The sequence below is a fragment of the Sturnus vulgaris genome, chromosome 1 (assembly GCF_052056855.1).
Source record: "Sturnus vulgaris isolate bStuVul1 chromosome 1, bStuVul1.hap1, whole genome shotgun sequence".
NCBI classification, from domain to species: domain Eukaryota; kingdom Metazoa; phylum Chordata; class Aves; order Passeriformes; family Sturnidae; genus Sturnus; species Sturnus vulgaris.
The window spans coordinates 35,074,489-35,097,251 of record NC_142243.1 but is presented as its reverse complement, the minus strand read 5'-3'; the positions used below and the strand labels follow the sequence as shown (position 1 = coordinate 35,097,251).

The 22,763-nt window shown below is 40.0% G+C and overlaps 1 long non-coding RNA gene across 1 annotated transcript in view; it reads left to right on the top strand.

Moving 5' to 3' along the window:
- The window catches only part of LOC148225143 (uncharacterized), a 113,444-nt gene that overhangs the window by 28,708 nt on the left and 61,973 nt on the right, over nucleotides 1–22,763 (top strand). The window contains exon 3 of the long non-coding RNA XR_015803236.1: nucleotides 11,751–11,915. This is a non-coding gene — a long non-coding RNA (uncharacterized LOC148225143). The remainder of the gene's footprint in view (nucleotides 1–11,750; nucleotides 11,916–22,763) is intronic.

Genomic DNA, 22,763 nt, shown 5'->3' with positions numbered 1-22,763 from the left:
ATATTGAAATAGACCTTGAAACATCTGCAGGCTTCCTCGTAATATTTAGACTTAGGCATCCACCTAGCTAGTCTCCCAACTCATTCTCAGCCCAGACATATTCACTTATCATGGTTCTTTGGGGTTTTAACTTTCCATAGCATACTATCAACCATATCCACTTTCAAAAATATCTCTGATTTCATGCTCTTGAACTAATGCTTCATTCCAGCCACTATAACCCAATATTTCTATAGTGTTCTCAAGGTGAAAATTTTTATAGACTTTTGAAATCCTGAGGAGGAAATGAGTTGTACCACCTGAAGCACCAAATCCTCCTGTCCAGATTACAGTGTTTGTCAAGTGGGCTGGTTTCTTGTTGGGCACCTGGATTCACCACAGCAGCTTTAAACACATCTCACACTGGGGAAGCAGCTGTGCAGCCCTCTCTGCAGCTGCTGTCCACTCACTTGCCATGTGCTCTAGCCCTTGCTGTCTGGGTGAACCTTGGAAGATTGTGTGTGTCCCTGAAAATGTGCTGCAGGAGCAGAGTAAGACACAAATGGTCTCTGGTAAACTTGCTGATCTTCATCAATCTGACTCTGAAGTCTGCTGCATGTTGTAGTCTTAAAAAATTCAGTCTCGTTTCTTCCCACCCTCTCTGCTGCTTGCCACTTCTCATAGCACAGAAGTAACCCCAGTCCCAGTGAGAAATGCTGAATGGGGAAAGTAGGTCATTGCATTAAATTATGGGGTTTTTTGGTACCACTCTCTCTCACACTGTTGTGATCTGCTGTGCAGAATCCAAACTAATCCCTGTGCACAGGGATCTTCCAGGCAGAGGTGAGCCACAGAAGCCTACTGAATAGTCAGCATGGCTTGACTTTCATCTTAGATTTTCCTTCTGTTGGGGAAGGTGAAGAAGAAGGCAAGGAACAAAGGCTGGATGCTGAAAATAGCATTAGACATGATGGAGATCTGTGCAATACAGCTATGAAATACAAATATGAATGTATTGATGCAGGGGCACTGCATCAATGTAATGTGAAGGCACATTACATGCTCTGTTCCATTCCTGTTATGTTAGTTAGAATGATAGAGGAAGTGACAGGCGTATGGTTTTGGTGCTTGGCTTTGTTTTTATAAACTGAAAATGAAGGTCAAGGAATTGAGAGAGAGATCCAAATCACAGGTCAGCCACAGGCAATGCTTTCTATTTGTTTATTCTGTGGTTGTTCCAGTATTTATAAAAATGTTGTAGTCCAGGAAAATGTCCTAATACATTTATATGATACGATATTGGCTAAGGATAGGAATAATCTACAGCAACACATTAGGTTTAGCCAGAAACTGACCTTGTCTAATTATTACCACAAGATTGAAGTATCTTTCCAGAAAAGTGGCTATGAATAAATTTTTTCAGATGTACAAAAGAAAGAGATTTTGCCTCTGATGTTAAAGAGGAATAAGATCTCTATAAAGGAGTAAATGACATCTGGACATAGATTTCCTCATGGACAAAAGAAATGATTTCTCTAAAATAGCTTTACATAATAGTAAAATTTCATTTCTTACATATGATTTTTTTTTTTACTGCTCATTACACAAAAGGAGACATTGTATAATTAATTCCAATAGTTATTCACATTTTGCATTTACAGGAAGGTTTGAATTCTTAATGATGATGATGACGACTCATGAATTAAACATCCCTGAGAAGCTTTCACCTCTGTCTCACCAGTGAAAATCCAGATATATGATCCATACCACACTGCCTATCCCCTGGTTACTGATGGTGTGTATCCAGCGTGGGCACAGTGGCAGATATTTGAGCAGCTGGGGCTGTTTTTCTTTGAAAGCACAGGTAAAGGGAAAGATGCAGGAAGAGGACTGAAACTGGGGACAGGGCCACAGAGCTGCAGAGAACTGAGATGCTGCTTTGGCTCTTGGGACAGCCATGGCATAGTACTAAAACATAGGTCCAGCCTATACTATAGAAGTTTTGCTGTATAGAAATGTCAGTGATGAGTGAGAGCCTTTTCCTTATGTGGCAATAGCAGTACAGCCCCAGTGCAAAGGCCGTCCAAAAAATCCCTTTGCAGCCATAAGCATGTTCTGCTTAAGGACTAGATACAAGCCACGTGAGCAAAAGGGTTTTATTTTTGGCCAGCTCATGATTGTGCCTACCTTAGGAGGAATACCTGGTATGGCTGTAGCTTTTAAATGCAAAGGGGCCATAGAGTAACCAAACTGCCTTGGTACCACATGATTAAAAAGTGGCAAGTGTGACTTCAGTACATTAAACAGATTTTCCAGAGAGTTTGGGAATTAGCAACCAATAAATCTGGATCCGGAAAAATGTAGGAAATGAAGCACACAAGGAAGCACATGAACAAATAAGGTATGATACAGAATTATCTTTGCTTTTCCAGAGGGATCTCATCCTGTAAACATTTTTTAGAAATTTCTCTAGGGTAGTTACTAGCATGTGTGAAAGGTCTGAATTTCCAAAACAGCTTTTGCCAAACACTTGAAAAGGAACAAAACTACTAAGCAATATGATTGTTCTTATATGAGTCTGTAATTCATTAAGAAACAGGAAACAAAGAGTTGGATTCCGTGGCCTAAAAATAAACGCTTTGTGTCACCTGGGATGCTGCATGATGTCCAAGACATCTGCATGAAGCTCTCAGACAAGACCTGGGATTTAAGGGAAATGTGCTTGTTGGCACTGTACAAGCTATACAATACACGAAATTGCATACAATGTTTTTCTCTATACACTGGATATCTCTTGAGCTGTAGGTACAGACAATGGGTTTTTGCAGGAAGGAGAATACTGCAGTCCCCTGGACATCAATGCTAGAGCCAGTGCTGTCTAGGTTGTTCACAAGTGACCTGATAAAGGGGGAGAGGCAATGATGAAAGGACGTTTCAGGGAAGAAACAGAGCTTGCCACAAAATGGTATAAAAAGATCAGATTTCATAACTAGGTGATAAAGTGCCATCTGACACTCACTGTTGATAAAAGCAAAGTAGTGCGCTTTGGAGAATAGCCCCAGTTTCACATATACAGTGATAGTCTGTGAAGTAGCTACTGGCAATCACAGAAGACCTTGGAGTAATTTTGGGCAGTTCTGTCAAAATGTCATTGAGTGTTCACTGAGGATCAAAGAGGAAAAAATGTGTATTAGGTCGCGTTAAGGATGGAATAGAGCAGAAAAATGGGAGAAATAGTGATGTTGCTGTAAGAGTCAATGGTGTGCCCATCTCATGAATCCTCCATTCCTAAAAGGGATGAGTAAAGACACAGCATATGAAAAAGGAAGGCACCAGTGATCAGAGATACAGAGTGGCTTCTTTCCAAGGCATGACTTAATAGGTTACAGGTCTTCATCATGAAAAAGAAATTACTGGGAGGAAAGAATATGACAGAGAGCTATCAAATAAAGAGTAGCAGAGAAGGTAGACAGGGAAAAGTAATTCACCTTTTTCTCCACTGCCATTACATGATGCCAAGTGAAAAAACAGATTGAAAAGTTCAGAATAGGCAGGGGAATTTTCTTCCGTGATCCCTAGCTAAGCTCTGGCAGCCTTTTCCACAGAGTGTTGTGGGGAGCAAAACTCTATGCAGGTTCAAAAGCAACCAGAGGAACTCATAGAAGCAAAGTCCATTAGCTCTTAGGACACATGAGCATACGTTTCTCCTTTGGGAAGTCCTGAAGCTGTTAATTGCTAGGAGTGCATTCTGGCAAAGCACCACTGTGTGCCTGTTTTGATAGTCTGACTTCAGCATCTCTTGTTGGTCTCTGGGCAAGAAAGGATAGTGAGCTGGAGGATGCAGCAATCTGGCCTAGTATAGCTGTTCTTACTTTTCTAGCATCTTTTTCCCCTGTGAGAGAAGTGCCTATTTGATTTAACAGCTCCCCTGAGATACAGGTGATAAAAACAATAACTTACATCTGGAAGTGAATTAAGCTTCAATCAGCAGTGTCCCAGTTTTCCATTCTGCAAACCTGTGAGACTGCAAGCAATACAAGCAGTACAGGATATTAATGCTATTTCTTATCTACTAATATGTTTCACCATTTTTTTAAATGCTGCATTTCTCAAAAAAGCTTCAGTCTATCTATCCTCTAGTCATCTCTTGAGCTACTTGTGTTTTAGCTTGGTGTGAAAGTGAGCTCTTCATCCAAAAGCGAAGGGAATGGAAGAATGTCTTCTAGACCTTATTTGGACCTCTGTTAACCCAGTTGAGAGAAATACTCCCTGATTATATAGATTTTACAAAAGCAAGGGGGAGGGGTGGATAGAAATAAAACCTCCTTTTTTTTTCTATTTCTGCAATGTGTGAGTCATAATCCTCATAGTGTTAACCTTGCTTTCAGCTCTTAACTTCAGACAGTGTATTTTGAAATATTTTTTTCTCCATTTCTGATTCCTGACAGTCCAGTTCTTCAGTTTATGATGCCTTTGTGGGTTGGCACAAAACTCTCCAGTTTCTGACTTGCTATAAAACAAAGATGGAAATTATGAATCCATTTCTGATTAAAATTCCATCTTGCGTAGGTTTGTATAATTTCTTTCAAAAAGCAAATGTATCTTAGAGTCCAAATGGCAGAGGAAGATATTACTGCTAAGTTGTCAATAAGATATCATCAATAAAATAATGTGGGGTTTTTTCCATATATGTGTTGCTTGGGCTAGCCGACAGGAGAAGTTCTTGGAGAAAATTCTAAACCAAATGCTCTCTGGTGTCATCTGATTCCTTTTCTCTGCCCTAAGCAGACAATGTGCAAAGCAATCAGTTAGGAAGTGGCCCTTTGTCCACCAAATATTCATAAGCATAAAGGACAGCAAGCCCAACCTGTCCTTCCTGGTTTGTTTTTCTCTTCTGGGGCTGGGATCTTTGGATGGCTTTTTGGGTCTGGGTTGTTTTGGGATTTTTTGAGTGTGGGTAATTTTAGTAAGTTAGAAATGTTTTCTCGGAGGAAGTTGAAATCCATATTAAAGTAGGTTGTCACATAGGCCACAAGTAAGTACAAAACCAAATTAAAATACTTACTTTTTATCACAATTATTCTATATTTTTGCTGGACAGTGCTGGTGGAAATGTGGTAGGGCAGAGATTTAATGGCAGAGTGAATTCAGGGATCCTCACTTACCTGAGATCAGAGCTCTGCAGAAGTAAACAGATATATTCAGTCCCTGGGACCACGAGGGCCAGTGCCTGCTATTGTGGGTTTGTATTATCCATATATTTTGGGGGAACCTTCCATCTTTCTTCTATTTCTATTAACACACTTAAAGGAGTAGAGAGGTGAACTCTCACCAGATTGCCTTCTTTGAAAAGCAGCAATTTTCTTGTCTTTAGTCACTGCTTAAGGATATTGAGATCTTGGAGAAAGACAAACATATCTAAAAGCTATGAATTTATTTGGAAGAAAAGAAGCCATTGAGTAGGAGTATTCATTCTCAAGTCAGACATCTCAGGAAGAACAACTGATAATTTGGGGACAGAATTGCATTATTGTTATCACAAGTTCATAGATGGCACAATAAATAGAATTGTTCATTTGATACTTTTTCTTCCTCACTTTTCAGAGGAAAGAGAAAGTTTCTTTAGAATCTACATAATGAGCTTTGCAATGTGGCAGAAGTGTATCAGTTAACTGTCCTCTTTTATGTTCTTCATGGATGAACAGAGTGGTTGGAAAATTTAGTGGAAATAAAGTATCTGCTCTGCTGAATATGAAAAATATAAGCATAGACCATCAAACTGTTATTTGCTACTTGAATGCTGTGGTTTCATGGCACTGCTCACTAGGGAAGGTATAAATTGGATAGTTGCACAGTGTAAGAGCACTAATTATGCAGGAAGTGTCTTGGAGCAGAACAAAATGCTGCAAACACTCTTGCTATACCATCACCCTTTATCAAAGGTGAAGCCAAAAGTCATTCCTGTTTCTCAGTGACACATCTAATAAGGTCCTGTTATGTTAGGATGTACTGTATTTCATCCTGAATGTGGTTATAATGTCCTTGCTAGAGAAAGTCCAAGTATTTGTTGCTGGGGTAGTGAGCAAATTGACAGATCATACTGTGCTGGCACAGCCATCAGTAAATCTCAGTATTGAGTTTGAACATGACAGTTTTTCATTAACTTTATTATTTCCCAGAAAGTTCACACAGGAGGGCTCAAACCTATTTTCTTCAGTCCCAAAAGCTCCCAATAGCTTGTGGATCTGGCCTTAGTCTTGTGGTTTTTTCCTGTTTACCCCTGCTCCAGTTTGGACAGTGAAAGTTATTGGTTTACAGTGCTTTTATAGTCTATTACTATTTTTGTGATTCTATAGCAACTAAAATCCTTGAAGAAGATAAGAGGATGTAGGAATTTTCTGTCTTTTTTTTTTTTTTTTTTTTTTTTTTTTTTTTACAAATATCTGTCACTTGGTTTGCCTACTCATTCCCTTGTTACTGCCTACATAGCCTTCAGTTCTGCCCTGGAAAGGTGGAAAACTCACAGAAGCAGGAGAAAACCTACTCATTAGAGCTGACATTTAGAAACTGGGGGTGTATTACACAATTTGGCTGCCTAGTGGGGAGCGGTTTATGACATTTCTGCTTCCCTCTGTCCCTCATTCCCATCCCTGCCCTGTGCTTCATAATTTCTCTTCAGTTTTACTGATAAGATTGTTAAAAAATATTTTTTTTTATGCTTCACCTCTGAAGGAGGTGGAAAATAAAGAGAAGCTTGTATCTCCCAGACCAAACAAGCTGAAGTGTAGGGATCCAGTGGTGTAGTAACAAACTGCTTTCTCTGCTACAGGCTGGACTAGATTCCCTGAGCTATTCAGGGCCCATCGTGACAAACACTCCCTACACACACATTCCTGCTGATCCCTGATCAAAATGCATGCAGTAACTGCTCATAACCAGGGACATGCTCTCAGATGAGGAGGGGGTGGGTGAAATGTCCAGTTAAGCTGGCTGGACAGTCACTGCATGCTGACTGCATGCCACCCAGTAGCTAAATGTCCCACTGCCCATGTAGTGATGTTGACGGTGTTTTCCTAGAGGTGTAGGCACTAGTTGAAGCCAGAAAAGACATCAGTGATACCTCAAGGATTTCAAAAGGAAACGACACATGGTGAGATTGCTGTCACTCCAGGCATAGGTGTGTGGGTGTTACTCTGTATGCATGTTCCCAGGCTGAAGATGTTGTTGGTAACTGTATGGCACCAGTGATGGAGATATTTATTTTTGCCTGCATCTGAGTAAGTCTTTCTGATGAAGTCCTCTCTGTGGTGACATGTGGTGTCAATGTTTGGCAGATTGTAGAGCTCACCAGTTTGGCTCAGGAAAACATAAAATCTGATATTGAACTAAGTGAAAGCTGTGTTGGATTGCTTGGGTAGCCTTACATGGAAAAATGTCATTTTGTGTCTGTGAGACAATCTCCTTCTGTGGCCACAGCTGAGGGTGGGCATGCTGATTTTAGTAGTCGTGCTTTACCACCCCCTAGGTGTCAAAAAGCCATTAGCCTCAGCAGCTCATTGCTCTGCCCCTGGCTGTTCTTCTTGGCTCAGAGGTTCTTGCTAGACTTCTGTCTCATTCCTTGGACAGACAACACTTGAGTATCTCTTGACCACAGTTCTCCACTGAAGTTTGGTGTTAAGTTATACAAACTGCAGGATGGAGCCTGAATATGATCATGATAGAGCAGAGTTTAGCTACAGGGCTTTCTTTGGGTTAACTTGAAGATTGAATTCATGGAGACAGCTTGAGCAATTACTGCCCTTAGTTTACACCACCGATTTTTTTTACAGAGGTCTTTATCAGTGCCAAGCAGAAATAAATGTGACTGTGAGCTGCAGCTTGTAAACAATGCATAAATTTGAAGACAGTAATCTTATTTCACATTAATGTGTCAGACTGTAAACTCCGGCAGGTAGATACTCCATCTGACAAGCTCTTCTGCAGGAGTGGCAATATTTGAAACAGGGTAAAAACAACAACTGAGGGTCAGTAAAACTCACTTCATATTATTAATCAGAAGCTTTTTTTTTTGTGAGAGATGGATGAAAAAGTCTTGATGTGGCTCAGGTTTTAAGCTCACATAAAAGGGGTCATCTTTTTCCAGAGAAGCTGACATTTAACTTGATGTAATTTTCCAATAAGATACTAAAAGCTAAGGTCTTTGACCTAGCAAACTGATGGCCTGTTGGAGTATCTCATGGGAGCCCATGTTCTAGTAAACAAAGCCTACAAGTTCAGGCAGCAGTTGTGAATTTCAGTACTTTTATCAAGACTGCTTTTTAAGCTTTTTATAATTTATTGGAAATTCCAGTTCTAAGGGCTAAGTTATGCAGCTTCATACCCTTATATCAGCTGGCATTTTAAGAGTGCCCTGTACTTGGTGATGGGTTACATTCCCAAAGTGCTGAGGAGACTCATCAGGATGGTGCTGCCTCAGGCTACAGATATCAAATCAGCATCTCTCTGTTACTGCATTTGGTTTGATTTAATAGGCAATAGGAAGGTTACACACTCATATATGAGACTCTTCCAGGCTCTGTTGAAAAAGTCTTCACAGGATAATTTCAGCCAGGTTTTGCTTTGAAAGCTGCTGCTGAGCTCTGGCTTTCACAGGTTTATACTACTTTGGGTCATTTGCCTGTTTAAATACCACATCCAGTGCAATGCTGTAAACAAGGGAGCAAACAGCTACATAACTATGATTCCCAGGAGAGAATGATCTGTTAAAAGGAGAAAGTGCTTGTTTTGTCACAGCTGAATTACTAATATTCCTATAAATTGCTTCTCTGGGGTTGTGTAACGTGTTTGGCAATGTGGCAATAAGAGATGTTGAAATGGGGAACAGACTTAGAGGAGTAGAAATGGAAGGAAGCCAAGCCAAAATACACAGTGAGCCTTTTCCAAAGACAGGTCAGCAATGATCCAAGTGTATTCCCACAAAATGGAAGTTCAGAAGGGAACTGTAAGCAGTGGAAAATATTGCATGCTCAACTTAAGTTACGAACTTCGGTCACTCTGAGTTCACTGCAGAAAAAAATGTTTCTAGATCTTAAAGTCCTTTCTTATTCATTTATTTTCCGTTTTTCTTCTCCTATATTTAAATATTTTTGTGTTAGGTAAACTAAACTAGGAGAAAAAAATTAACTGTTTTTCTAACATGGGAAACCTTAAAAATGAAAATTGTTTTTTACAATTTTTCTACAGAACTTTTCACAATAACATTTGTCAGGATAATACCTCCATTTTTCCTTAGGAGGAAGGCAGCTTAAAGGAGAAGTTTTGTGCCATATGTGTCCACTTGGCTTTTATCTTTATTATAGGCTTGAAAATTATTTGCTGCCTTGCTGGTTTCTACCATCGATGCCCTGTGATTGCACACCCCTCTGTTTTCTGCAAGTAAGCCCCCATGAAGAAGACTTTGTCATGTTTATTAATATTTAGCTTGTCTTTATTTGTAAAACTACTGTTTGCAATGTGCATATCTGGTACCAGTGTGTTGACATCTAATCACAAACTAGATGCAACCTGTGCTTTTCTTTTGCTTGAAAGCAGACAGAAACCATTAGAAAAGATCAGAGAACAGCCTGCTCTACAGCTCTGACACTACAAAGAGAAAAGACAACCTGGTAGTACAAACAGCATCAAACTTCTGGCACTGATTACACGCCAAAGTCAAGCATTATTAATGGAGACAGAGCAGGAGTGTAATTTAGATAAACTGGCTCACCCTTAGGAGGTGCATCTGACTCACTATTACCTTCAGAGAACCTGAAAGACTTATTGTAGGCATCAGCAATTAGGTCGTGTGAATATCCACATCTGCCTCAATTTCTCAGTAAATAAGGAAATGCTGTATCACACTTGTTCATGGGGTTTTATTACTCTCTTCAGAAAGCAGACCAGACATCTTCGTGGGTTGTGCCTGCTCATGCTCTCACAAAAAAAAAACCAAAAAACAACCTTTTTTTTTTTTTTTAATCTTCTCTTTCTGACATCTGTAGTTGGTCAGGTGGCCCATCTCCGTTTTCTTATCCTATGTTCAATTATTCTGTTGTCCCAGACAGACCTTTACCTGTTATACACTCAAAGTGTCTCCAGGCTGGAAGCTTCTGCACTAACTTTATATTGAAATTGAAGTTAAAGGAGGGGAAGAAACATCTTCCTGACCTGAACAATCCTGGACATTCCATTGATATGAAAATGATCTGAAAATCTGAAACTTGAGGCAGGCAAATTCCTTCTGCAGGCCAGTCACATTAAGGTGCTCAGCCCTGCTAGTGCTCTGGTCCCTGTGCTGCTGCCATGAGGTCAAACTCAGCCTCCTGGTTCATAAAGGCCTAAATAACTGCAGATGTAACAACCTCCAATTTTGTGCTGCCAGAGTGTTAACCGAGCTCTTTCCCATCATGCCCTTTAATGGCTATTGCACACCTCTACTCTGTGGGCTTTTTTCCTCGTGGAATTAGGTGTGTGATGCCCCATCGCTTGGGTGGCTGCTCAGCCATGTTTAGGATGTAGAAACTGTGATTCCTTGCAGTGTCATGTTTTTCCCAGATGCTGCCACAAGGAACTTGTTTTTAGCCTTGATAGAAATCTCCCCTTCTCCTATTCTTGGGAATTCAATCTTTTACTGATGTAGCTGGTTTACAGTTACACATTTCTATTCCTTTTGGTTCTGCTTTTTTTTATCTATTCCTTTAAAATATGCTTTCAAATGACATGTTGCTAGTGTTCACTGTGTGATGTGTGATGGGGATTCTAGGTATGCTTTTCTCAAAGACATGTATTAAGAAAAGCTCATTATTTGCCTTTTCAAATTACACACACTGGGGTCTCCCACTGCTCTGGAGAGCAGCTTCCTAGCTGGAATACTGAGTCCATCATCCTACCAGCTCTGCCAAGGAGATGAGCTGGCTTTCTTAGAGCTCATGGAGAAACGAACTAGCTGTGTGTTGGAAAACGCTGATTATTTATTTCAAAAGCAAAATGTCCAGTTAGGGTGAAAAGCCTGAAGGTGTATTTCACAGAGTGGCAAGTGAAGGAAAGCATTAAACAGATTGTTTTTATGGTGCTGATCAAAATATTTTGGAATAGTTTGTTGTACAGAGTAAGAATATTTCCTTCTAGCTCAGGGCAGAATGAGTCTGTGTCCCCTCTCCTCTGGCAGAGTCTCATGCTATTTACAGTTTGACAGTCTCATGCTTCAGTTCTGTATAGCATTGCTCCCCGGATGACCTGGATTTCTTGTGCTAACCTATAATAAAAATTCCTGTGAAAAGCAGCATTGATCTGACCACAGTTTCTGGTAAAATGCTTTGGAATAAAAGGGGAGCTAGTGCTTCAAATTGCAGCTCCCCAGGCCTCCAAAGACTGAAAGAACAAACAGTTAAATTCAATAACTCAGAAATGTGTGCTTACCTGTTGATTTTTTTTTTTTTTTAATTTTCTCAAAGATAAAAGTAAAAAAGGAAGAGGAAGCTGACTCTGGAGGTTTCTTTGTGATCTTAGGAAGAACTTCATAAAGTAGCAGCTTCCTGAAATCTTCTTTATAGACCTTATAACAAAAATAACAATACAAACTTCAGAATTAAAAAAAAAATCCAACCCAGAGATGTGCACTAGTATGTATAATACAGAAAAAGAATAAGTATGCTCCCCAAGGTCATGTTAAAAGCAGAAGTGAATAAAAACTACTTAAATACGGGTTCACTTTTGCTTTTTTTTGTCTGCAGATCCCACCCATGGTAACACATACAGCTCATGGAGTACAAATTATGCGTAGAGGGTGTTCATGTGGAAAATCTGTATGGCTAAAGCATCCTGGCAAAGCACAGTTCCTGCTGGGTGAGTTAAGAGTCTATCTTGAAGGAATGAGGGATTCAAAACTCCCCATGTAGGTGAGTGTAAATCTCTTTCTCCTTTCATGGTTTTAGCTTTGCTGGTAATTTTAATTCCCAGTTACAAGCATTCATTGGAATGAAATGAGAGCCTCAAGGTGCTGCTGCATGGTTCATTAACCCCAGGGTTTTTGATGGAAATCTTCTTTACTGTGGTTTCCATGGTTAGCTCTGTTCTCTGGAGCGATCCTTAACCTGCTGCCAGTCTCACCTGCACCACCATAAAGGGAAGGTGCAGCCTGTGTCAGTTTGCAGAGGGAGCAATATCTCATGGCTTCTGAGTCATGCCTTAAAGCCCAAAGGGGCCTTTCTTGCATCACTGCTTTCTGTACTAAGCAATTTTCCAAAGCAAGAACTCTGAGCACATTAAACTTGAGCTTTTTATTTGTTTTTTCAGTATAGTAATGAGTTGAAAGTGTTTCTGCATTATGTAATTATATAATTCTGTGTTGAGTTTGGGGTTTTTTTGTTTTTTTTTTTTTTTTTAATTTAAAAAGGAGAACCCTGACTGCTGTGGTGAATTTATCCCCTAAATTAGTGTAGCCCATAAGGAAGAGATGGGAGGAGGATCATGATGATGATGATGGTGGTTTGTTAGAATTAGTCTACCCCTTAGCTTCTGGCATAGGATTGCAAAGTGTAATTTATGCACCAGGCTTCAATAATGCAGTAAAAATATATTTGTGATGTAGATACACATGCCTGAGGTTAACTGCCTCTTTTAAATTTTCCAAAGAAAAAATTATCCCTTTTGCTGAAGCAAGCTATGAAGGTCATCTTAAGGGTGAAGCCCAAACCAGGTAGTTCAGCTTGATCAACCAATCATTTGGGAAAAAGCTTTTGTCTTCAAGAGCCAACAGAAAACTGCCCATGAGCACCTTGAATGTCTGCTGAAGATAAAACCCAAATCTGGTCTGGGATGCTGAGGTGTTGTTGCCTGCAGTCAGCTGGCCTCATGTCTTTCCTATTGTAGGCTGTAAAGCACAAACATCTGGCCTGCCTAGGTAGACATGGAGCAGCTCTGCTGCCAGGACTGCTCCACAGTTTGTGGGATTGTGTGTGACCTAGTGAGGAGGTGTGTTACCTCCCTGTGCTGGGCAGCCAGGTACTGTCAAAAACTGCAGACTTCAACCCATGTGAGGCTTTTAACAATTCACAAAAATGGCTTCGTGTCTTGCCCTGGATGGTTGAAATGGTATCAGTGCCCTTGAACTCTTCCAAGGCATAAATGCCCTGGCAGTCAGTGCCAGGTTGCAGTGCCAGGTCCCACAGCTGGTAGAAGGAGGGACCCTCAGCCCTGCCTGGGGCTCCCTTAGGGCAGTCTTGCAGGCTGAGCTGCTCCTTGGTTTGCTCACCTGTGGCGAGTCCCTGTGGCTGCCCAGAGCCCACCTGCATGAAAGCATGGTAGGCACTGCCAGGGCAGTCTGCCCATATCCCTGCAGGCTCGGGGCCATCTGAGGATGGGGCAGCACAGCTCTGCACAAAGCCCTTCCTATGGGGCAGGGATGCCATATGTGGTTGCTAGCAACCACTTCACGTGCCAAATAAAATTCCTCAGCAACAGAAAACAGAAGTTATGACAGCAGGCCAGCTGTATATCCAGATACACAGGAATATGTCCTTTGTCAGCCTCATGTAGGGCCATTGGAGAGAATTTTTGGAGTTGTGAGGTTTTGTTTTAGCTGACACAGGAGGCAAACTTCTACTCTGTGAAAGGCATATATTTTTGGAGGGCAATCATTCACTTAATTTAAAATATTTAGTTTAGCCCCATGTTTTGCTCTCTGGAGAAGGCTCAGCAGTCTGAGCATTATTCATGCAAACCTCTGCAGAAACTTGCTAACTATGAAGTTTCAAGGCTTTACTCTGCACAGGATAAGTTGTGTTTGTGCTACTGAAGTCGGTAACACTATACACTTGCACATCTGCTGAGCATCTTGTCCACAAGTATCTGCAATAAGCTGGCAGTGATATTTATTTCATAGAATAAGGTTGGATTTGTTTTATTATTCCTCTTTGTATCATCCAAGATACACACATCAAGAACTGATTCTCATTCTCTGTGTCTGAGTCTGTTCTCACATGAGAGCTGTCTGTGAATGTGACCAGAGAATTGGGCGGCTGGCCAATAAAGATAATATTTTACTAAAGGAAATATCAGGCAATGTAAACTGCCCTCAAAAGGAAAGTTTACATGTCTGAAATGTCTAATGCCTTTTTAAACTTCTGCCTCTCTCTCCACTGCCAACTTTCTCCAAGAGAATCATGCTTCCTAAGACAACCTTTCCGACTGTAAATTATTCTCTCGTATCTACCCAGAAGACAGACTATGTAGTTGCTGGCCTGTCTCAAATGGATATGGCAGGTAATTATTAGTCTCATTAGTAATCAATTTACAATCAGCTACAAATTTTTGGTTTAATTGTATGCATGACAAAAGAATATATTAAACTTTAATCTGCAGTTTTGTTAAATGGGTGAATACATTAAACTCTCTTCTGCAGTTCCATAAGCAGCAGAAGAGTTAACATTCAATACACTACGAGTTATTCTAAATCTTCTAATCCTGGGGTTAGTGAAGAACTCCATTTTCTTTTATTTCTTGTATCCTGCTCTTTTGAGACCTGAACAAAGCATCACACCCCAGTACGATCATGATTGTGCTCTATTGGGAAGCAATACTAAAAGAGTGTGCTAGATTTTCTTAGTTCCACCTACATTCACTGCCATTCTCAGATATAATTTTTCTCCTCCTTTGGCTCACTCTGCCTCTCCACTGAGGATTATAGAGTTCCTTTAGAAATTAGCCTATTCTGCAATTGCCAAAGAAATGCTCTTTGTTTCTAGATTCATGGTTTGCTATTTTTTTTCAGCATGTAATAGTATGTGCATGCCTGGGGACTCACAAAAACCTGAAGCCTCTCACTATATGTTCCCCTGCTCCTGTCACAGGTGCACAGAATTTAAATGCTGGCTATATGTTTTTAACTCTTAAGCAGCCTTCAATACCACACTTTCACCTCAATCTCATCTGGTTTAGCTGTGGGGGTTTTTTTTCTGTAACCCTTCTTTTTCTCAAGTCATTGTTTTGTTTGCTCTTAAAAGCTGCTCTAGCTTTTTGGAAGCTGAAGCCCAGTGCCATGCAGGAGTTAAAATACAGAGGCCTGTGTTGTATCCAGGACCAGAATCGTCAACTCACAGAAGCAGCTTCCTAAGATACAGAGGCCTCTAGGATGAGGACTATGTTTTTGATACTATATATGTGCATAGGCCTGTGCCTGCTTTCCTTTGTCTCACTTTTTCTCACTGTATTTGCAAGAATTTATTTTTAGTGATAGTGGCCTTTTTCTAAGACTTTTATTACACAGGATTTCAAGGGGTGATAGTCCCAGCTGTGCTGTCCTGCAGGTTAATAATCCCTACCTATGCAAACTTAGTTTATCAGGTTTTTAAAATGTTACTTGAACAATATTGACACTGTTTTTCATAAGACAGCTCCATTATAATTCCTTGCTTATGAAGTAATATCATTCAAATCGCAGCTGTCACAAAACATAACAATTAAATTGAGATCCAATGTGTGACATTATGCTCAACTGGCTTGTTATAGGTAGTAAATATAGAATTTATGTACTACATATTCTTTAGGAGATCTGGATAGTGACAAGAGTAATGCAGAACCACTACCCAGGGCCAGCATCACCAAGAAGTCCCAGGCTAGACTTGTACCATGGATTTAATATTTGTTTGCACATACCAGTACGTGTAATTTCAGACTGTTTTCACTATGACTCTTCTGTTTTAAACAAAGTTTTCAACAATGGGTTTATTTAAAGAAGTTTTCTAACATTAAAAGCAGACAGTAATGGAGTGTCTTCTTTACTTGCTGGCAATTTCTCTTCCTTTGGTGTCCTCTTGCTTACACCAAGTTTTACATTGTGCAGAACTTGGTGTAACTGTTGGCTGACACCAGGAGACGTGGTTCTTCTTCCCCCCGTTCTAGTTACGGTAAACAGCTGCTAAATATCTGGTCAAGGCAGGAACTGGTTCAGTGAACAATTCCACACCACACTAAATGCCCCACAACAGCAGCTAGTTCTGTTGGAGGTGAGCAAGCTGAACTGATGGAGCTGAAATGATGCATGGGAGGACAGCAGATGCTGCAGCCCTGAAGGAAGATGGGGAAGGATGGCCTTCTCCCCTTGGTGGCTGCTCATTGTTACAGCATATCAGCTTTAATGCACAGCTGTACTCTATTTTCTTCCTCCTATAGAAATGGTTCCTGTTTTCAAGGTTTTCTCATTCTCTGCACTATAATGTCTTTAAGTGAAATATACACTTTGATATGTTTTCAACACAAGAACAGCGATTCCATTTCCATAGGCAATTGCAAACCTTTCTATTTCTCAAGACTTTATTTCCTCTTACAGGGAGTCTGCCTGATGTTTCACCCATCTGTATTCCACATGAGTCTACTTTCTCTGCAAAATATTTTAGATTCAGATGTCACATTAATCAATGTAGTCATGTCCTGTTTGTAATAATCATCTCATCTAAATCCAACATAATATTCCAATCAGTGGAAGTATCTAGCTCTTGAATTCTGATATTTTTTCCTTTCCTTAGCTGAAATTTCCTTTATTTGCAATATATGTACTTTGGATTAGTTTAGGGTATAGTTTTTTCCTTCTCACAGACTGGTGTAAAAATGTCTGGTTTTTCTGCAGACAGACAAGTTTTTACCAACAGTTGGACACTGAATTCCTCCCACGTGTGCTCCTTACCTCCTGCAAGGTTGGGCTGCTTCAGACTTTGTCGAATAAGCACACTCAATTGCCTGTGCTGCTTGCTGTCTGAGTCTTCCCACCAAGATCTGATAGGTACAGTCTGTACATCTAATTAATCTTTGTTTCTTCCAAGTTTAAATCGGGCAAGTTTTAAAAAGTTTGGGGTTTTGATCCCCATTAAAACACTGATGTGACTAAAAAACGTAAGCAGTCCAGAAGAAAGTGTTTGACTGCACAGCTGACATGCTTTGATTCTCTGAAAAGTTATAGCTGCTAACAGTCTCTCTAATGCCTAAGAAAAAAAATTACAAAAACTATGTGTACTTTATTTTTTTTGTGTGGTTTTGAGGTGTTTAGTTTGGCAGTGGGGTTTTTTTGGGGTTCTGTACCTTATCATGAAAAAACTATGTAACTACACAAAAGACATTGAGGTGTGGGAGTTCATTCAGAGGACAACAAAGTTGATCAAGAATCATGTGGGAAGTGACTGAAGGAACTGGATTATTTAGCCTGGAGAAAAGGAGGCTATGGGGGGCCTCATCAGTCTCTACAACTGCCTGAAAGGAGGTCACAGCGAGATGGGGGTTGGTCTCCCAGGTAACAAGCAACAGGACGAGAGAAAGAAGTCTCAGGTTGTACCAGGGAATGTTTAGACTGGATATTGGGAAAAATTTCTTCACTGAAAGAGTTGTGAAGTGCTGGAAGAGGATGTCCAGGGAAGGGTGGAGTCATCATCCCTATTCGTATTTAAAAGGTTTATTATAGATGTGGGACTTAAGGACACGGTTTAGTCATGGATTTGTTAGTTTTAGGTTTATGGTTGAATTTTGTAATCACAGAATGGATTAGGTTGGAAGGGACCACAGTGGGTCATCTGCTCAAGATGATCTCCCTGCTCAAGCAGGGTCATCCTAGAGCACATGGCACAGGATAACATCCAGATGGTTCTGGAATGTCTCTAGTGAAGGAGACTCCACAACCTCTCTGGCCAACCTGTTCCAGTGCCTGGTCACTCACACAGTACAGAAGTTCTTCCTCATATTCAGGTGGAACTTGCTGTGCATCAGTCTCTTCCCCTTTCCTCTAGTCCTATTGCTTGGTCTTTTCCAACCTAAATGATTCTATAATTTCATTTGTTAAATTCCTGTGAAGTTCAGAGTAGTCCATGTTTCTTGTACACTGGATTTTTTTGTTTGTTTGTTTTTATTTCTCTCTTTTAGAAGTCTTTTTCTATCCCTACCCCAACTCTGCTAACTAGGCAGCAAGGTTAGGTGCCAGCTAACCAGAAGTGGGCATCAGAATTTATGACTTAGAGGGGTTGTTGATATAACTAAGAAGCATTAGAAGAAAGTGTCTGGAATGGAAAGAGAGCAGAGCATGTCTGGCTTTGAAGGCTCCCAGTCAAAGCTCTGTATGACTAAACTCCTTCTAGGCTCCTGTATTTCAGCCCAAGTCTTAAAGGCTAGATAGCCTTACAGCTAAAACAATTTGGTAGCTCTGCTATTGATTTGTGGACACAAAAAGCCAGAAATTTTCTTATGTTTGCCTCTAAGATTGCAGCCATGTGATTGTCTTTCTAGGAATGGTAGTCACAGCTTTTCTAAGAACCATATAAAAATGGAGCAGAGATTTCATTGTTCAGCTCTCTGTACCAGCATTCACATGGCTGATGCCCATGTCTATTAATACGCATTATGACTTTAAAAAGTGACTTGAAACTAATAAAAATAGGGATAGTTTCCATAAAGTGGTGCTTTCTTTCTTTTCCACTGAACAGGCCCAAAAATACTTTGGCTCATGTTAGATAACATGGTGAAAGAGAAAATGCTTTTTCTTTGATCCGTAAAGTTTGGACTGCAATGTAAACCAGATGGAAAAATCCCAGCAGAGAATTTTCCTTTCTGTTGACCATTGAGGGCCGTCACTCCCATCACATGAGCTCAGAGAACCCTTGAACAGCTCTAGCATATTTACAAAATGAGTTGGACTGAGAATTTTATTGTTCGTACACAGTGGCTGCATGGAAATAATTTGATGATATACCTATCATATTGTCTAAGGAAAAACTAAATTGTATAAAAGACCTTTCACTCTAGTATGCATCTGAGGCAGAGTGACTGGTGCCAGGAAATCGGGAAATTTGCAGAATTTGCAGTTTGACGTGCTTTATTTTTAGTTGTCCTAAACACTATAGGCAGCTCAGTGCTTCAATGTCTGCTGTACGTCATAATTTTGTCTTACCCTACTGCAAACAATTTTAATAAAATGTGTGTTAAATTCATCCTGATTTTACCAAAACAGTTTCAAAAGAACATAAAACAAATTGTAAACTGAAGTGGAACAATCCTGAAATACAATAAGTTTGTAACAGGCTATTTATCAGGCACATATGTTTCACCTTTAGGTTTTACATGCTGAATATATTTCATACAGATACATACTGGCTGCAGAAAAATACTGTTAGAGAAGCAAAAACATACTGATAAGTAAAAATATTTTAATTGCCTAATTCTTTAAAGTGTCTCTTTTTAAGACTGATGTACACTGGCATTCACTTTACAGTTTCGTAGCACTTTGGTTGGTTATTTAGTTACAGCTTTACTACACTGATGCTAAAATCTGTAGCAGTATTCTCACGATCAGTTCCTAATCAACAGTGAAAAGCAAAGTCTCAGATTGCTTTGGTTGTGTCCAGGATCTCCCCCTTCTGCCATACCCTTTCCACCTCATCACACATCACCATCCTAAAGAAAGGCCCTGCTGAAGTATTTACACGGAATGGCCCATGACAAGACCCATAGGCAAATTTAAGAAAGATAATTCTATGGAAAATCTTTATATAAAGGGATACAAAGCTGTTAGTGCCTGGTCTGTCCCTGCTGTAGCTGTCTTATTCACACCTGTAATTTTCTGATTGAAAATTCAGCAGTAATGGCACCAGCTCCATTTCTGTGGCACGTATTTCTGCTGGTCTTAGTAGTAGCCAGCAAAGGGAGGTGACCTCTGTTTTAACAGATGACTTCACCAAAGGCAGGGAGACTATAGGCTTATGTTGCTGCAACTCCACTATTTTTAATGGATTCATTGCAATATTGGCATGAACCAGAGCTGGGAGAAGATTCAGGGCCACACACAAGCCTGTGTAGTGAAAATACTTCAATCAAATATTTTCTGTGGTGGGGCTGTTTGTTGGCAGCACGTAGATTTCAGATCCTGGAGTGGTGATCACAGGCAGGCAGATGTATTGCATTACAGAAACTGCCGTGCTTGGCACTTCAGGGTGGTGTCTATTATCTTTGCAGGAAGAAAAAACCTTTGCTTTGATAAAGCCTTCTGATTCCAATTGTGCAGAAAGCTTGTTCACCTGGATTGACTGCTGCACACTCGGGTGTTAAACCTGCCAGTGCAGGGAGAGCTGCATTCCCACATACAAGCACATTAGATAATTCATCTGCCTTTACAGTGATCGTGGCATTTATTTTGGAGACTCATTTGATTATGTGAATACAGGTGTTCTTAATGCTGCTCTGTTCTTAGCTCTTCAAAATTCTCATTAGTGTGTGGATTGGAGAGTTTGACCTTTTCCATTAAGCAATTAAAATTGTACTGCCTAGATGGTAATAGAAATTTAAGAAATCAGTCTGCATTCCAGTAAAGCCTGTTCTGTTTAAGTAGATGTAAATGACCCTCTAGCAGGTGGCTTAGTGATCCAGTACAGCCAACATTTGCATACCTATTTTGGGCTAAGTTACTGCATTGTGACTGCTCTTGTCCTTGTGATCAAGTTGTAGTTTTAAAGATGCTGCATAAAAATGCAAGACTTCTTAAATTGTGCCAGCCAACTGGTTTATTAGCTTGAGCAAACACTTCAGCAACTTGTTCACTTCTTTGGAAGCCAAAAATGTGAGACTGAAATGGAGAAATTTTCTAGAGAAAGCCATGGGTAAAGCTTAAAGCTTCAAAATTAACTTTAGGCCTGTATTTGTTATTAAATTGATGAGTGGATATCCCAATCCACTGGAAGAGAAGGCAACTGCATTGTGTCTAGTTTTATAAAAGATAAGTTCTTAGCTCATCTGCTTGGTAAGAAAAAGTTAGTTTTGAATAATAAGAAAGCATTCATAATATGAATTATTTCAGTTTCAGTTACTGTTTCTGCAATTGTTGCTGTAAGGTTGAATTTAAAATTTCAAACTGCTTTTCCTGGATGTTTAAATGAAAAGAGTGTTAATACTTCCAATATTTTTCCATGCTAGGATTTTACGGAATCTCAGTCTGTTGGTTTATTTTTCTCTTGCAAAATTCAGACATTGCCAGGTTTGCTGTGAAGAAAATAAATTAGCAGTTCAACTGAGCCAAAAGAACAACTTCAAGCCTTTCAACTGAACTGCCAAAGAGGGCAAAGTGTGCAGTGTGAGAAAAACGTACATTTTCTCATATTCTCTCACTTTTTTCCCCTAAAAATGTTTCATTCTATTGTTCCCCCATTCTTACTGTTCAGATCTGCGTGGTTTAAACATTGCTGCAGACCAGGTTTGGTACTCAACAGGGTTATGTAAGTCATGGTCAGACAGTGGTTTTGAGGTTTGTCAAAAAGCTTTTGGTGACTTTTCTCATCAGGGTTATAAAGCTGTAGTCCATGACAATTCATTGGAGACTGAGGTTTTTTCAAAGTCCCAGATTATATTGCAGCTCAACACAAGGCTTGAGATCAGCCTCCACATCTTTACTTTCTAGCAACACAAAGTCCCTAACCTGCAGGGCAGTTCTTACCCTTCCTACCATTTCTGGGTTCCAAATTAAATGGATGATTATGAGGGAACAGGGTAATGAGGAGTAGTGATCACAGTAAACTGCTCTCTATGGCATTTCAGTTTGGCCACTTGTTCAGGCAGGGATAAAGGCATTGGAGTTCTGCAAAGAGACATGGATTCTGCTTCCATCTGTCAACAAACCATCCCAGAGTTTTGGGAAAGTCACTCTGCCCTGCCCTCTTATTGCTTCTGAAGTGGGACTGCGGGGCTCCATTTTCATTTGGGGGTGCATTGAAAGCCATAGGCTTTGGTTTCTGTATGAGCATCCTGAATGAACAGATTTTCTGCTTTGCCTTGTGTAATGTGATGAGCTTAAAGAGTTCTGCTGACTAAGAAAAAAAATGAAAAGAGGAAAGAAAGGTGGAGGGAGGTCATCCTTCACAGCAGCCTTCTCCACTGAAGTGTCTGCTCTCCAAGGTCTGTCTCCAGCACAATACAGCTATCTACAAAAAGGATACTGTTGGTGTAATTTGAAAATCTTCATTTGAAACAACTGTAATATACGATGTTAATATGTGGGTAGCCCTAACCAGTCTCAGAATATTTTTATACTCTCAAAGTGGGTGTGCTTTTGACTAGCTACAGTGTACTTATGTGAAGGATTTGTCATCCAGGGTGATTTGTTTGTGAAATGAGTATCTTCCAAGTCATTATTGAAATTATGGTCTTTTGCCATAAAGAATTTCTGTTGTCCCTTTCCTTCCTGGCCCATCCCCTGCTGAAACTTGAGATGATCTGTAAGACCTGTTCACCACTGAGATGATCTGTAAGACCCATGTAAATGAGAGGACATACAAGTGGTTTAAGTACTTTATAAAGCAGCTAAATCTCTTTAGCAATTTCTAATGAAGTAGTTCAGGCAAAACCAGCATGTAGAATAATTTTAGCAAACATGAAAATAGTGAAGCTCAAAGGTAGGTTTCCAAAAGGGGTGGGAAGGTATGCTTAGGCTAGGGTTTTGTTGAATTCTTCCTTTTATTAAAGTCTTAGAAGAAATAGAGGTGGATTTGGGGAATCTCTTGTTCTCTTTTTTCATGTTTTTCTGCATCTCAAGCAGAGAGAAAATGCTTATGCCACCATTACTTTGAATACACTGATCATAGTGCTAAATAGGAACATATTTTTCATATTTCACCAGGTCTCATCTGCTGCATACATGGCCTTTTTTATCCTTTAAGCAGCCACAAATAGAGTGCTTTTATGTTTGTTATATTTTTTGGTTCCCAGATTCCCATGTAAGTGTCAAG